The sequence below is a fragment of the Hemiscyllium ocellatum genome, chromosome 1, assembly GCF_020745735.1.
Source record: "Hemiscyllium ocellatum isolate sHemOce1 chromosome 1, sHemOce1.pat.X.cur, whole genome shotgun sequence".
Lineage (NCBI taxonomy): Eukaryota > Metazoa > Chordata > Chondrichthyes > Orectolobiformes > Hemiscylliidae > Hemiscyllium > Hemiscyllium ocellatum.
Window position 1 is genome coordinate 158,355,152 of NC_083401.1, and position 18,331 is coordinate 158,373,482.

An 18,331-nucleotide genomic window follows, 5' to 3' on the forward strand; every position below is an offset into this window, starting at 1 on the left:
TTCATCATTTTTATAGTTTTATTGTAGATCATTATTATCTCCTGTCATCCTTAATGTACTTTTGAGATCATTGGTTTACCAACACTGGTTTAAAGGGTGGCACGGTGGCACAGTGGTTAGCACTGCTGCCTCACAGCACTAGAGACCTGGGTTCAATTCCTGACTCAGGCGACTGTCTGTGTTGAGTTTGCACCTTCTCCCTATATCTGCGTGGGTTTCCTCCGGGTGCTGCGGTTTCCTCCCACAATCCAAAAATGTGCAGGTTAGCTGAATTGGCCATGTCAAATTGCCCGTAGTGTTAGGTGAAGGGGTAATGGGCCTGGGTGGGTTGCTCTTTGGAGGGTTGGTGTGGACTTGTTGGGCCAAAGGGCCTGTTTCCACACTGTAAGTAATCTAAACAGGAGATGTCTGGTCTCAGTTTTGCACTGTTTGTGATTGACCACATTAGGTATAGCTTTCATTGCTGTTAGATTTCATAGAATTGTGGAATCCCTACAGTTTGGCCCATCAAGTCTCACTGACCCACCAAACAGCATCTCACCCAGACCCACCCTATCCATCTAACCCTGCATGTCCCATGGCCAGTCCACCTAATCTGCACATCTTTGGATTGTAGGAGGGAACCAGAGCTCCTGGAGGAAAACCACACTCATATTGGAAAACGTGCAAACTCCACACAGACACTCATTCAAGGATAGAACCAAACCCGGGTCCCTGGCGCTGTGAGGCAGCAGTGCTAATTACTGAGCCATCATCCGCCCCAAGATTAGTACCTTACATTGATGACAGTGATGGTAGACTTCAAGAATTTGCGTACACATTTGGGGTTAGATTTTTATCCAGTGCAGAGGTGTATTTTGATCTCCAAATAGCCACACTTTATCCCCACTCCATTTTCTGTAGGAGCATTCTGGAACATTTTGAAAGAAACGTGAGGAGTGTTTTTACACTTTCAAATGTCACAATTGGGTTGTGCATTTCACGTAAATGTGTTGCACGCAATATTCCAAACGTGGCCTAACCAGTGTCCTGTACAGCCGCAAATGACCTCTCAAGTCCTATACTCTATGCTCTGTTCAATAAAGGAAAACATATCGAGCACCTTCTTCACTGTCCTAATCACCGGCGACTCCACTTTCAAGGAACTATGAGCCTGTACTCCAAGGTCTCTTCATTCAGCAACATTCCCCAGGACCTTACCATAAAGTGTATATGTCCTGCTCTGATTTGCCTTTCCAAAATGCAGCACTTCACACTTATCTAAATTAAACTCCATCTGCCACTCCTCAGCCTATTGGCCCATCTGATTAAGATCTCTTTGTTCTCTGAGGTAACCTTCTTTGCTGTCCACAACACCTCCAATTTTGGTGAAAAATCCCACAACGCCAAGTTATATTCCAACAGGTTTATTTGGAGGCACTAGCTTTCAGAGCACTGCTCCTTCATCAGATAGTTGTCCAATTTTGGTGTCATCAACAAATTTACTAACTATACCTCCCATGTTCACATCCAAATTATTTACATAAATGATGAAAAGTAGTGGACCCAGCACCAATCCTTGTGGCACATGACTGGTCACAGCCTCCAGTCTGAAAAACAACTCTCCACCACTACCCTCAGTCACCTACCTTCAAGCCAGTTCTGTATCCAAATGGCTAGTTCTCACTGTTTTCCATGTGACCTACCTTGCTAATCAGTCTACCATGAGGAATCTTGTCGAACGCCTTACTGAAGTCCATATAGATCATGTCCACTGCTCTGCCTTCATCAATCCTCTTCATTACTTTGCAAAAAACTCAATCAAATTTGTGAGACATGATTTCCCACGCACAAAGCCAAGTTGACTATCCCTAATCACTCCTTGCCTTTCCAAATCCATGTAAATTCTGTCCCTCACTGATGTCAGGCTCACCGATATGTAATTCCCTGGCTTTTCCTTACCACCTTTCTTAAATAGTGGCACCACGTTAACCAACCTCCAGTCTTCCAGCACATCACCTGTGACTATCGATGATACAAATATCTCAGCACGACACCCAACAATCACTTCCCTAGATTCTTACAGAATTCTAGGGCACACCTGATCAGGTCCTTGGGATTTATCCACTTTTATGTGTTTTAAGACATCCAGCACCTCCTCCTCTGTAATATGGACATTTTTTAGGATGTCACCATCTCTTTTTCCCACATTCTGTATCTTCTATGTCCTTCTCCACAGTAAACACTGATGTAAAATACTCATTTAGTATCTCCTCTGTCTCCTGTGGTTCCACCCATAGGCTGCCTTCCTGATCTTTGAGGGGCCCTAATCACTCCCTAGTTACCCTTTTGTCCTTATTATATTTATAAAATCCCTTTGGATTCTCCTTAACCCTATTTGCCAAAGTTATCTCATGCCCCATTTTTGCCTTCGTGATTTCCTTCTTAAGTATACTCCTGCTACCTTTATACTCTGCTTAGGATTCACTCGATCTCTGCTGTCCAAATCTGACATATGCTTCTGTCTTTTTCTTAACCAAAACCTCAATTTTTCTCATCATCCAGCGTTCACTGCATCCACCAACCTTGCATTTCACCCTAAGAGACCTTGGAGTGCAGGTTAATAGTTCCTTGAAAGTGGAGTCGCAGGTAGATAGGATAGTGAAGAAGGTGTCTGGTATGTTTTCCTTTATTGAACAGATAATTGAGTATAAGAGTTGGAAGGTTGTGTTGTGGCTGTACAGGACATTGGTTAGGCCACTTTGGAATATTGTGTGTAATTCTGGTCACCTTCCTATCGGAAGGATGTTGTGAAGCTTGAAAGTGTCCAGAAAAGATTTACAAGGATGTTGCCAGGGTTGGAGGATTTGAGTTATAGGGAAAGGCTGAATAGGCTGGGTCTGTTTTCCCTGGAGTGTCGGAGGCTGAGGGGTGACCTTATAAAGGTTTATAAAATTATGACGGGCTTGGATAGGGTAAATAGACAAGGTCTTTTGCTTGGCTTGTGGGAGTCCAGAACTAGAAGGCATAGGTTTAGGGTGAGAGGGGAAAAATTTAAAAGGAACCTAAGGGACAACTTTTTCATGCAGAGTGTGGTGTGTGTATAGAATGAGCTGTCAGAGGAACTGGTGGAGGCTGGTACAATTACAACATTTAAAAGTTATCTGGATGGATATATGAATAGGAAGGGTTTGGAGGGATTGAGTGCTTGAGAATGGGAGTAGATTAGGTTAGGATATCTAGTCAGCATGGACAAGTTGGATCAAAAGATCTGTTTCCGTGCTGTTCATTTTTATGACTCTATGTCTCTCTGCGTTGTTAGTGTCACAATTGCCCATAGGGATCCAGTCTTTAAGGGTAAGTTGATGCTTGTATGAACCAGTATTCTGTATTTGTTCTGTTGTATTATAGTGCTTTTTCAATGGAGAGTGCACCATAAGGCAATGAAAAATGTTACAATGTGCCCTATCAAGCTGTCCCTTCATGTTTTCTGCTCAGTCTTAAATGGCTCTAACTGGTGTAAAATAATTAGTTTTGATACTTACAAACGTCTAACCACTTTCTCCCTCACATCAGTTGGAAGAGACTTTGCTTTGAAATTGAAGTGAGCACCTCCTGTTCTTTCCATTCAGGAGAGTATTATTGATGGGAAAGGCTTGGTCATTATCAGTGCACGGCTCAGTTTCGAATGCTAATGCTTTTGTGGAGCAATATGTGTTCTTTCTGTTCATCTGAGAATGAATGACAGTTTCAAGCACCTGTATTAACAAAATTCATTCAGTGCGATTTCTGGTTGACACAGTTAATTAGCCCCACCCCTCTCCTTGCCTCACTCCTAAAACGTCAATTTTCCTGCTCCTCGGATGCTGCCTGACCTGCTGTGCTTTTCCAGCACCACTCTAATCTCGACAGTTAATAGGATTACAAATAATGCAACTTCTGTTTAAGTAGCGGAATGCATGTTTTCTGTATCCTTTTATTAAATGATGAGAGATTCATTGTTTCCCATAATTGTTTTTCCATTCAAATTACATGGAACCCAAGGACTGGGCAAGAGGCTATAGGGGAGACACAAGGTTGCTGGGGTGGAATAGATGATCTGAGGAGCCATGGGATGGCATTATGGATCGAGGGAATGCAAATGGTGAGGGCTGAGGTTTAAGGTCTTTAGGGTCTTTAAACCCTGTGGCAAGCTGAGGAATCAAAGTAGGATGATGCTCTTTCGCCCACCTCCAAATCCACACTTATCCTACTCTCCAACATGGCCCACTAGTTGCACTGTGAACCTGACAACTGTGTGAATAAAAATGGCAGGTGCGCAGTTTGTGTGTTATGGAAATGTGCAGTTAGGTTTTTCTACATCCAGCAGTAGGTTTGCATTTAGTTGCATGTTTTAATGTAGTTCTAGTGGTAAGTTTTTCATAAAGTACTTCATAAAATACATGATTTAGAATTGGGTGGTTAATACATGTACAATTGTCTCAACCCAGATATTGATAAAAACTGTTTTCAAAGTAAAAATCATGAGGCAGAGAGGCGATGAGTCACATTTCTAATATACCTATTTCACTTTGTGTATATTCAGAAATTCAACTATTTATAGTCACGAAGATATATATACTCTGTGAGAGTAGGCTTTGATTTCTTTACTTCACTCTGCCTGAAGAAGCATATGGTCAAAAGTCAACAACACCAGGCTATAGTCCAACAGATTTATTTGAAATTATAAGCTTTCGGAGCTCAGGTCTTTCCTCAGATGTGGTATGATAGAGAGGTATAAGACATAATATTTATGAGCAAAATGTTAACAACTTCAAAACTAGCTTTCCTATTTGAATCCTTTAATCAGTTAGGAGGTAGACTGCTGATTAAAATGCAAAATCCAGCTTCCTTTCAAGTCTTTGTCACTAGATAATTAAAGATTTTATCAAGGTGTTAGAGGTAATATCCCAGGATAGACCATGGACTTTAGGTGTGAGGTCCCACTGCGAATCTGTCCGATGTTTTAAGCTGAGGTCAGTTTTTTTTTGACAGAATGCAATAAATGAATGAAATAATTCCTCCTAGTCTGTGTGTATGGGTGGGGGTGACAGAGAGTGTGTGTGTGTGCATGTGTGTGAGTGATAGAGTGTGTGTGCGTTTGTGAGTGAAAGAGTGTGTGAGAGAGTGTGTGGGAGAGAGTGTGTGTGAGTGAGGATGTGTGGAAGAATCTGTGTGTGTTTGTGTGAGTGTGTCTGAGTGTGCGTGTGAAAGAGAGTATGCACGTGTGAGAGAGAATGCATGCGTGTGTGAGAGAGTGTGTGTGCGCGCATGTGTGAGTGAGAGTGTACGGTGTAATGAGGTTGCCTGTAGTGTGACCTGAACCCAAGATCACAGTTGAAGCCGTCCTCATCGATACGGAACTTAGCTATCAGCCTCTGCCCAGCGATTTTGCGTTGTTGCATATCTCAAAGTCTGTCTTGGAGGACACTCACCCGAAGATCGGAGGTTGAATGTCCTGGACCGCCAAAGTGTTCCCCCACTAGGAGGCAACCCTACTGTCTGTTGATTATTGCGCGATATCCATTCATCTGTTGTTGTAGTGTCAGCATAGCCTTGCCAATGTATCATGCCTTGGGGCTTCCTTGCCTGCATTGTATAAGATAGACAACATTGGCCCAGTCACATGAGTCCCTGCCACGTACATAGTGGGTGGTGTTCCCACGTGTGATGGTAGTATCCATGTCAATGGTCTGACATGTCTTGATGTTGTGGTCATGTTGACTGTACCCATGAGGGTACCGTACCCCTCACCCGTGATCTTGGATTCATGTCATGTTACAGGTAAATCCTACCACACTACATACTCCCACACACAGACTCACTACACGCACACGTGCACACACACACAGACCCTCTCCCACACACAAACACAGAAAGCAAGCCACACAGCTGCAACAGGTAATCGGGTAGGTGAATGGATTATAGACCCTTATTTCAAGGGTTTTAGAGTGTAAGAGTAGGGTAAGTCTTCCTGTAAGTGTTGAGAGCATACCTGGAACACTGTAGCAATCATGGTCCTCTTATTTAAGGAAATATTATTTCATTTAGAGGCATGTCAGAGAATGTTCACGCAAGTGATCTCTGGAATGGAGGGATTGTCTCATAAGCAAAGGCTAAGCGATTTGGGATTATACTCACTGGAGTTTAGAAAAATGAAAGGTGATGTCATTGAAAAATACAGGCTTTTTAATGGGTTGGCAGGATAAATGCTGATAGGATGTTTTCCCCTCATGTGAGAGTCAAGGACCAAAGGGCATATTCTGAGTATACAGGTGCGCCAATTTAAGATTGTGATGAGGAGCAATTTCTTCATCTCAGAGGCTTGAGAGTTATACAACATGAAGACAGATCCTTTGGTCCATCTCATCCATGCTGACCAGCTATCCTAACTGATCTAGTCCCATTTGATAGCATTTGGCCCACATCCCTCTAAACCCTTTCAATACACGTATTCATCCAGATTCTTTTTTTAAATGTTGAAATTGTACCAGCCTCAACTAGTTCCTCTGGCTGAAGTGGGTATAGTAGATGCTGGAGATTAGAGTGGTGCTGGAAAAAGTGAGGACTGCAGATGCTGGAGATCAGGGCTGAAAAATGTGTTGCTGGAAAAGCGCAGCAGGTCAGGCCGCATCAAAGGAGCAGGAGAATCGACGTTTCGGGCACAAGTCCTTCATCAGGAATGCCACTTCCTCTGGCAGATTGTTCTCTACATGCGCCACCCACTGCATGAAAAATTGCCCCTTGGGTCCCTTTTAAATCTTTTCCCTCTCACCTTAAACCTATCTAGTTTTGGATTCCCCCTATCCTGAGAAAAAAACGTTAGCTATTCACCCTGTCCATGCCCTTCATGATTTTATAAAGTCACCTTTCAGTTTCCGACGTTCCAGGGGAAAAAGCCCCAGCCTATCCAGCCTCTCCCTGTGGCTTAAACCCGACAATCCTAGCAACATTCTTTCTGAACCCTTTCAAGTTTAACGACATCTTTCCTATGGCAGGGAGACCAGAGTTGAACGCAGTATTCTAAAGGTGGCCTAATCAAGGTCTGGTACAGTGCAACATGACATCCCATCTCCAATACTCAAGGGCTATGAGGCCAAAGTCCTTGTGAAATAAATCAATTCTTGATCAGTGGGGAAACACAGGAATACAGATATGGGGAATGTTAAATCAACCAGCCATCATCCTTTTGAATGGAAGAACAGAACAAGGAACCAAATAGTTTACCCCTATTCCTATTTCTTATGATCTTGCTAACCAATGGCACCACACACCCTCCATGCCAACCAATGTAACTGTACCCAGCCAATTGTCCTTTATAGCCATTACACCAACTTATTGTCATCTCATTTCCAACCACGCTCATCAGCCATCACTCTTATCCCTTACATCCTCCATGACAATGCATCCATTATCCACACTGACAGAGCTCAGGATCCATGCTGAGATGAAATACAGTAAAGTTCTAATTGTCTATTGATGAATTCATTATTTTGAAAGCAGAACTGATTTTTGAACCTCACTATATTTAAATTGCATCAACGATTTGATTTGTTAAAACAAAACAATTACTCGTTATCTTAGCCTCATGCCCAAGACCTGGAGTTTTCACTCAAACTGTGAGTTGCCAGGCATCCACTGAGGTTGTGAAATCAGACATGCAGAACCATCCTATAATTATTGCACTCAGACTTATGACATCAGAATAGAAAGGCTTATGGTAACAGGCAGGGTGAAATAGCAGGCAGATCTTTTCTTTAAAACTGCAGATGTTTTTTTTTATTTAAAGACCAAGAGATTAAAATGCCTTTATAGCTTGACAGTTCCAAGGAATTTAAATGCCATGACTGTTTGTCAGTTGCGATGAATGTAGCAACTTCTGATGCCAATCGATTCTAATTTTAACAATTCCAGAGGGCACCCTTGACTTCCAAGAGGGTAACTCTCCAAAAGGTTTCCTATCTCTGCAAAGGACTCCAGTGAATTTAGACCTTCTCAAGAAAAGTGTGAGACCACAGATGTGTTTTCAACATTCCTGTGTAGAAAACTGGGTTTGTTTGAAGGCAGCAACACTTTAACACGTGCAAGTGCCTCACAAACCATGGAAATAAAATCTACAACTGCCCAACCTCTCCATAAGCAAAAGAAATCAGCTTTGGGGGCAGGGTTTCTGTAATCAGGATAGTTAAGCTGGAGACCCATTCTGAACTTAGAAAAAAAAATTATGCCATAATGTACTAACAGCAATATTATCCAGATCTTAGTTGCATAGAGTGAACAGAGACTAAACGCTCCGCTATAACTCTGGATCTCTTAATTATTAACTGCCAACACGGATTTGATTTTTAACCCCAATTTTGCATTCCTGCATATCCCTGATAATCTATCTACCCGTGTCTTAAAACATTTAAATATTTTGCATTCACTGCATTTTGAGGAAGAGAATTTCAACGTTTTGAACCCTCTGAGGGAAAGGTTTTTGCTCAAAGGGTCATAGAGTCTGACAGCACGGAGACAGGCCCTTTGGCCCAGACTGGTCCATACTGACCAAAATGTCCATCCACGCTAACCCCATTTCCCTGCGCTTGGCCCATATCCTTCTAAACATTTTCTATCCATGTATTTGTCCAAATGCCTTTTAAATGTTGTTAGTGTACCCACCTCAACCACTTCTGCTGGCAGCTCATTCCATATGTGCACCATCCTCTATGTAAAATAGAGGTTCGCTTTTATTCTTTCCTCTCTAACCTTAAATTGATGCCCTCTAGTCCTCGATTTCCCAACCTTGAGAAAAAGACTGACTGCATTCACCATAACCATGCCTCTCACCATCTTATACACTTCTCTAAGGTCCCCCCCTCAGTCTCCTAATGCTCTAAATAAAAAGCCCTAGCTTGTCCAACATCTCCCAATAACTCAGATCCTTGAGTCCTGACAATGTCCTTATAAATTTCCTCTGTACTCTTTCCAGTTTAATAACATCCTTCCCATAGCAAGGTGACCAAAGCTGAACACAGTATTCCAAGTGCAGCCTTACCACCATCCTGTACAACCGCATCCCAACTTCCCAACTTCTATACCCAATGCCCTGACTGATGAAGGCCAGTGTGTAAAAAGCCTTCTTCATCACTGCCCAGTCTACCTGTGACTCTCCTTTCAGAGCATCATGCACCTGAACTCCAAGATCCCTCTGTTCCACTACACTCCTTAAGGGCCTATCATTCACCAAGAAACTCCTACCTTGCTTCGACTTTCCAAAATGCAAGACCTCACACTTATCTATGTTAAACTCCATTTGCCATTTCTGGGCCCACTTTTCCAGCTGATCACAATCCTGCTGCAATTTCTGATAACCTTCCTCACTGTCCATGATGCCACCTATTTTAGTGTCATCTGCAAACTTGCTAATCATGCCTTGTACATTCTCATCCAAATCATTGATATAGATAACAAACAGCATCAACCCCCGAGGCATTCCACTAGTCACAGGCCTCCAGTCCGACAGTCATCCTTCCACTATTACCTTCCGCTTCCTAACATCAGCTAATTGTGTATCCAATTTGCCAGCTCCCCCAGATTCCATACAATCTAACCTTCCAGAGGAGCCTAACATGTGGAACCTTATCAAAGGCCTTACTGAAATCCAAAGAGACTATGTCTACTGCCCTGCTCTTGTCAACCTTCCTGATCACTTCAAAAAAGAACTCTAACAAATTTGTGAGGTATGATCTCCCAAGCACAAAGCCAAGCTATTTCTAATCAAACCCTGTCTTTCCAAAAGCATGTATATCTTATCTTTCAGAATCTTCTCAAGTAACTTACCTACCACAGATGTTAGGCTTACTGGCCTGTAGTTCCCACGCTTTCCTTTGCAGCCCTTCTTGAATAAGGGCGCAACATTTGCCTCCCCTCCCCCCTCAGTCTTCCGGGACCTCACCCATGGCTAACGATGGTGCAAAAATATCAGGTAGGGCCCCTGGAATTTCTTTTCTAGCCTCTTGCAGTGATCTTGAATGTATCTGGTCAGGACCAGGAGATTTATCCATCCTCATACATACTAACACATCTAACATTTCCTGTGACATGGACTGTCCCCAAGGTATGGGAACTTGAGGAAGTTAGTGGTCAAGTCTTCATGTCCTTCTCCACAGTAAACACAGAGGAGAAATATTCATTGGGACCTCGCCCATCTCCTGCAGCTCTACATATACATGTCCTTAAGGGGTCCTATTCTCTCTCTAATTATTCTTTTTCCTTTAATATACTTAACCAACCTTTTGGATTCACCCTAATCTTCTCAGCCAAGGCTATCTCATACTTCCTTTCGCCCTCCTGATTTCATTCTTTAATAAACTCCTGTATCCCCTATATACATCCAGAGATTCCCTTGATCCCAGCTGTCTGTACCTGAGCCATACCTCCTTTTATCTAGTCATAGCCTTAATATCTCTTGTCATCCAGGGTTCCCTATTCTTGTCAACCTTGCCTTTCACCCTCACAGAAACATATCGACCTTGAATTCTAGCTATCTGATTTTTAAAGGCCTCCCACTTGCCGGAGGTCCCTTAGCCTGCAAACAAGCTATTGCAATCAACCCCTGCAAGCTCCTGTCTAATTCCATCAAAATTCACCTTATCCCAGTTTTGTCTTAAATGGGCAATCATTTATTTTTAAACCATGACCCCAAATTGAGATTCTCCACAAGAAGCAGCATACTTTCTACATCCACCGTGTTAACTGCCCTCAGGCTCTTATATGTTTCCATAAAGTCACTCCTAACACTTCTAAACTCCAGAGGATGCAGAGCTAATAAGGTAATCAGTTCACTCCCGGTATTAGTCTAGTAAACTTTCTCTGAACTGCTTCTAGCATTAACGTCCTTTTGTAAGTATAGTGAGTAATACTGTACAAAGTGCACTAAACGTACCTTCACCAATGCACTGTGTAACTGAAACAACCTTGTTACTCTCACATTGAATTACCCTTTTAATAAAGAATAACATTTGATTAGCTTTCCTCATTAGTGATATAGCTGCGTACTAGACTTATGCAGTTCATGCATTAGTATACCCAAATCTCTCCGCAGCTCAAAGTTCCACAACATCTCATCATTTACATAATATGTTTCTTTTCTTTCTGCCAAAATGGATAAGTTCACTCCATTCCGTATGATACCATTTGCCAGATCTTTGCCCAATCACGTAATTTGTCTATATCCCTTCATATAGGCTCCTTTTGTTCTCTTCACAACCACTTTCCTACCTATCTTTGTGTCACATTTAGCTACATCCAAAATATTTACATAAATACTGAAGAGTTGACGCTTCAGCACTGACCCCTGTAGCACATCATCTGTGACATCCTGCCAGCCTGAAAATGACCCATTTATTCCCACTCTCTGTTTCCTGTTAATCAGGCAATCTTTTATCCATGCCAACATGTTATCCCCAACAACTGAGCTTTTATTTTCTGCAATAACCATTTGATGTGACACTTTATAAAATGCTTTCTGGAAACTTAAGTACAATACATCTACCGGTTCCTCTTTATCAAAAGTCCAAGTTACTTCTTCAAAGAACTCCATTAAATTAGTTAAACACAACTTACCTTTGACAAAAGCATATCGGCTTTGCCTGATTAACTTATCCAAGTGCCCAATAAGAATATAAGAACCAGGAGCAGGAGTAGGCCATCTGGCCCATTGAGCCTGCTCTGCCATTCAATAAGATCATGGCTAATCTTTTTGTGGACTCAGCTTCACTTACTCGCCTGCTCACCTTAATTCCTTTACTGTTCAAAAATCAATCTCACTTTGCCTTAACATTATTCAATGAGGAAGCCTCAGCTGCTTCACTGGGCAGGGAATTCCACAGATTCACAACCCGTTGGGTGAAGAAGTGCCTCCTTAAATCAGTCGTAAATTTTCCCTATTACTGATGTTAAGTTAATTAGCTTGTACTTTCCTGATATCTGCCTTGTTCCCTTTTTGAATACAGGAGTTACATTAGCAATTTTCCAATCTAAAGGAAACTTCCCCAAATTCAGTGAATTTTGGAACATTAAAACCAACATTAGCTACTTCTTTTAAGACCCTAAGATGAAATCCATCAGGACCTGGGGACTTGACAACTCAAAGATTCAATGATTTATTCAGTGCTGCTTCCATGGTAATTGTAATGTTCTTGATTTCCTCCGTCCTTTTAATTCCTGATATACAGGTATTTCCGGGATGCTTATGTCCTGTTTATTCAGTTTCCCTGTCATCTATTTATCCTCCATTTCTAATCATTTTCTATCGGACCAACACTAAGTTTGTTAACGTTTTTCTATAAGTACCTGAAAAACTTCTCTGATCTGTTTTTATATTTTTGCCTAACTTTCTATTGTATTCTAATTTTTTCTCTCCTTATTAATCTTTTAGTAATACTTTGCTGTTTTTCATATCCTGTCTAATTTTCTGATCTGCCACCTATCTTTGTGCAATTATGTGTCTTTTCTTTGAGTTTAATACTATCTTTGACTTGGTTAGTTAACCGCAGATTACAGGTCCCTTAGAATGTTCATTAAGTGTTGGAATGTATCTATTCTGCGCTTTATGTAATATTCCCTTAAATGGTTGGCACTGCATTTCTATTGTTCTGTCCCTTAACCTAAATTGCTAGTCCACTTTAATGAGCTCTGCTTTCTTGCCTTCACAATTGCTCATGTTTAAATTGATATTTGTAGTTTTGGATCCATACTTTTCTCCCTTAAATTGTATGTCAATTTCAATCATATTGTGGTCAGTGCTACCCAGGAGGTGTTTCCACTAGGAGGTCAGTATATGTCCTAAATCCTTGCTAAAAGTCAGGTCCAGTATAGCTCGCTGTTTGGTTGGTGCCACAGCATGCTAGTCTAGAAATAAAAGTCCGAAAAACATTCATTGATTTCTTCATCTTGACTACTCTTCCCTACCTGATTTTTCTGAACAGGATGCTCGTTAAAATCTGCCATGATAATCACTATACCCTTTTGACATGCTCCCATTATTTCTTCCATGATACATGTCCTGTCCTACCATGTTAAAAATCACACAACACCAGGTTATGGTCCAACAGGTTTTATTGGAAGCACACTAGCTTTCAGAGCGACGTTCCTTCATCAGGTGATAGTCTATACTATAACCTGGTGTTGTGTGATTTTTAACTTTGTACACCCCACCCCAGTCCAACACCGGCATCTCTAAATCATGTCCTACCATGTCATTACCACTAGGGGGCCAGTACGCAGCTCCCACAAATTACCTCTTGTCTTTATCATTCCTCATCTCTTTCCAGACTGCTTCTATATCCTGGTTTCCTGAATTTAGGTTATCCCCCTCTATTGTGCTAATATTTTCTTCACTAAAACCACTCCAAAATTCTTGTCCTTCCTAAATATCACATGCCTTTCAATATTTACATCACCATCCAGATCATCCGACAGCACATGTCGCTACTTATTAATCTCGACTTGCACTACTGCCGGTCACTGAGGCCAAAGCATGGTCAAGGGATGGAGCCGACCTCCCTGAAGCAAACCAGTGTTATGGGGAAGAGGCAGCTTTCCATCTAGCTAGTGAACACTTGCCAATACATGCACAGCCACAATATTAGCTGGTAGCTTGAGCCCTGTGTCAAAAATATTTGAAAACTGTTCAGTGTATATTTCTAGTTCGCAGTCTTCTCTATCTCTATCTCTTTTCTCTTCTCTCTCTCACCCATATTGACAACTCCTGCCTCTGTTAGCAGGATTTTCAGTGATGGAGGGTCTCCTATTAGCCCTCCAGCATCATAAGCCCATTTGCCTTTCTCAGTTATTCAGCTAACACTGATCATGGTCACCAATTGTCACTGGCACTTGGCTTCGACTGCTTCAGTATTGAATAAGTTGCAGGTGAAGGCAAACATCGCAATTATCAGGAAGCACATCATTTCTAAGCGTATGATGGAGGGATGGTCACCGATGAAACAAGTGAAGCTAGTTGGTCTGAGGACACTGCTGTGAGAAACCATGCAGTAATTTTCAAGATCTAGACATGTTTTAGGAAATAAGAACTTAGTAGCTCATTCAGCTGTTTAAACCCTTTACAGCTGACTTCTCATGCTTCCTTAACAGAACCTCTTTCTTACCCTACATATGTTGTTGGACCATGACAACTGGATCCTTCCCCTTTAACTCCAGCTTCCTCTCCAAACCAAGAGAATATCCTTAACCCTGGCACTAAGCAGGCAACATAGCTTTTGGAATACATGCTGTCAATTGCAGAGAATGGTACTCCCCATCTACGACTATAGCATTCCTTTTTGTTCCTCAACTTGAATGGTCCCATGAACCACAGTACTCTGGTCAGTTTGCTCATCCTCTCTGTAGTACCCAGTATTATCGATACAGGCTGCAAAGATCTTGTGCTTGTTAGATGTGTGTAATGGCTGAAGCTCCTCCAGTGTTTTTTGCTAAATCCTTATCCTTCTTCACATATAGTCACACACCTTTTTTTCTGACCATGGACTAAATCTGAAGTATCTAATACATGTGACTGCCTACTAGAAAAAAAAATCCATGTGACTGATTTCATGCCTAATACTTTGCAATGCCTAACGTTTCCAGGATTCTACACAGGTATCCACTGCTAATCACGTGCTCTAGGTCTAAAGCATCACCGGCATACTTTCTCTATGGTATGATATTTAATTATTTGGGCTTTCAGGTTTTGAAATATTACCCAAACATTATTTATAGTTAAAGTTTATGACATTACTAATATGCTATAAATTTAGTTCAATATTATTATCTCCTTGGTTTTAGCTTAAATTATTGTCCTAGTTTAAAATAAAAAAGATCAAGAAAGTTCATCTATCTGCATACTCAATTAATACCTTTAAACCCCAACTCCTAGGTTGTCTCTTGTTTACTCTTTTAGACCACTCCTTCGTGAAATGACATAACTATTATTTCCCTCAGTCACTGAGTTCCCCAGTATTCTGTGGAATCTGACCTCCCTGTTTGTCTCTCTGTGCATTTAAAAATCTCTTTATTTCTATTTTCTTCAATTTTACTCGAGCTGCTTAATGCCACTCTTTGTCAAATGCTAACTTGACATCAAAGGTGTCTCACTTCTCGATTTCAACAGTTGTGCCCATCCTTGTTGAAGTAGACCAAGAGCTGAATTTCCCTGGCAGAACTCAAACTAACCATCATTTACGGGGTTATAAGTGGGTAAAATAACACTTGATAGCAATGTTGCTGACACCTTTCATCACTTCCTTGATTTTTGAGAATAAACCAAAAGGGTGACAATTAACTAGACTGGATTTGTCTTGCTTACTGGGGAAAAGGCACCTCATGCAATTTGCTAAACTGTACGGTAAATGTTAGTGCTGCAGCTACATTGAAACAATTTGGTTACATGTAGTTTGTTCTGGAGCTAAGTTTCAACACTACAGTGAGAATATTGTCAGGGCACATAGACTTTGTTGTATTCCATGTGTTCAACAATTCACATTGAGTGAATCAAGTTGTCTGAAGACTAACATCTATAATATGGGCACCTACAGAGGAGGCTGAGATGTATCATTCAATCAGTTCCTTCACATTGCAACCAGTAACTACATTTCAGAAGTACTGCATTGACTGAAGTGCTTGGGAAGTCATAAAAGTACTATACAAATATTTATTTCCATTTAGGGATTTATGTGTGCACACTCATAAATGCATTGAAAATCATAAATGGACAGAATTAAGTTCAAAGGTTCTTTGGTCATGGGGCATCAAAAAGCATAGAGACATACAGCAAGGAAACAGAACCTTCAGTCCAACGTGTCCATGTTAACCAGGGTTCCTATGATCTATTCCCATTTGCCTGTGTTTGGCCAATATCCCTGTAAATCTTTCCTATTCATATCCCCATCCTTTTCAATGTTGTAATTGTACCCACCTCTACCACTTCCTCTGGCAGCTCATTCCATATACACATCACCCTCTGTGAAAAGGTTGCTGCTCAGGTTCCCTTTTAAATCTTTCCTGTCTCACTTTAGACTTACGCCTTCTAGTTTTGGACTCCCCTAGCCTGGGGAAAATCCCCTTCCTGGGGATTTCAGAAGATGTGTGGGGATCTAGCGTCAGTTGGAATTGCCCTTTGCAATGGCAATAGAACCGGGGATAATTAAGCAGGAAGGGGGTTGGAGTGGGTTTGGACGGTGAGGAAGGGTGATTTCAGGACTGAGTGAAGAGGAACACTGACCCTAGGGAGAAAACAGTAAGTGGACCTCTGGAATATGCAGGCTGATTTATTGGCGTCTAACTCTTGTTGTCTTGCCCACAGTAATGCTGCTAAAAGTCCATGTAAATTGCTACATGAACTCCTTTATTTACAGTTTGATCTATACCCAACTTCTTCCAAAACCTGTTAGATTTGCTATGTCCATTGTACAAAGACACTGAAGATCCCTTTGTTCATCTGATTTCCCAATCCATCACCATTTCAATAATTCTTTCAAATTCAATTGTTCCTACTAAAGAGAACAACTTCACAGTTATTCATGTTAAACTGTAACTGCCATGTATTTGTCCACTCATTCGACCTGTATAAACCACCCTGAAACCTCTTTACATCCTCCTCATCAATTACACTCGTATCTAGTTCCGTGTTATCAGTAACACAAATGCACCAGTTGCTCCTGTGGTTGGTAAATGTGATTAATATTGTGTTAGAATTCCTAATGAGACCAGGAGTTGCTTCATTTCATCAAAAACTTTATGCTGGGCAACCTTCCAGCACCATTGTTGACCCTGGTGTCAGAACTGTCTCAGAGCTCATTAACCTAGACCAACTGAGGGGAGGGAAGAGAGAGTGACAGCCCTCGATATCATGGCTACATTTGTCCAAGTGTGGTCTCAAGGAGCCCTAGCAAAACTGGAATCAGTGGATATCGGGGGCAAATTCTTCGCCAGTTGGAGTCATACCTGCTGCATAGGTTGTGGTTGTTGAAGGTCAGTCATCTCAGCTCCAAGACATCTCTGCAGGAGTTCCTCAGGATAGTGTCCTAGACCCAACAATCTTCAGCTGCTTTATCAATGACTTTGTCTCCATTATAAGGTCAGAAGTGAGAATATTTACTGATAATTGAACAATGTTCAGCACCATTCATTACTCTTCAGATGCTGAAGCAGTCCATGTGCAAATGGAACAGATCTGGACAATATCCAGACTTGGGCTGGCAACTAGCAAATAAGGAGCAAACTACTGCAGATGCTGCAATTTGTACCTACAACAAAAAATACTGAAAATCTCAGTGGCTCAGGCAGCATCTATGGAGATAGAGCAAGCTAACATGTTGAGTCTAGATGACTCTTCATCAGAGCACCAAGTGGCAAGTAACATTCTCATCGCACAAATGCCAGGCAATGACCATCTCCAAAAGAGACGATCTAATCACCATCCCTTGAAATTCAATGGTGTTACCATCATTGAATTCCTCATTACCACACCCTGGGGATTACCATTGACCAGAAACTCAACTGGACTCACCACATAAACACAGTGGCTACAAGTGCAGGTCATAGGCAAGTAATACTGTGGCAAGTAACTCACCTCCTGACTTTCCAAAGCCCGTCCATCATTTACAGGTCAGGAATGTGATGGAATACTCCCCACTTGCCTGGATGGGTGCAACTCCAACAACACTCAAGAAGCTTGACATTATCCTGGTCAAAGCAGCCCGCTTGATTGGCACCACATGAATAAAACATCCTCCACCACTTAATGCTATACTACATGTGTTTTTCAAATGCAAAGTTTTCTCACTGTGAATTAAAAACTATCACAGAATTGAAATCTCATGGCATCCAAGGTCATGAGTCAAATGCTGAAAGATTAGAATAGATGAATGTTTGATATCAAATCTGGACAACATCGGCCAAAGGACTTTTTTCCATGCTGTAAAGACCCAATGATTCAAAAATAACAAGCAGCGTTAATACTTATCATGTGGAAAAATCTGAACCAAACTTGTGAGACAAAGCCATTTTTTGAATTGGTTCATAAGGAGCTATAATGCAAAATGCTTCCTGATAAAACTTGAACTCTGCTGCCTGTGTTCTGACTCACATGGAGTCCTAATCACCAATCACTGCAACACTGTTGATTTTCATTGGCTCCCAGTCTAACCACATCGATGTTTAAAATTCTTATTCTTGTTTTCAGTTCTTTCCTTGACTCTTGCCTCTGCCTATCCCTGAAATCTTCTCGAGCCCGACATCTGTCCAAGATTTTTGTGCTCTTCCAATCAGATTT

The 18,331-nt window shown here is 41.5% G+C and overlaps 1 protein-coding gene across 5 annotated transcripts in view; it reads left to right on the top strand.

The window, feature by feature from the left end:
- The window catches only part of hhip (hedgehog interacting protein), a 157,511-nt gene that overhangs the window by 102,134 nt on the left and 37,046 nt on the right, over positions 1-18,331 (top strand). The gene's annotated exons all lie outside the window — the stretch shown is intronic.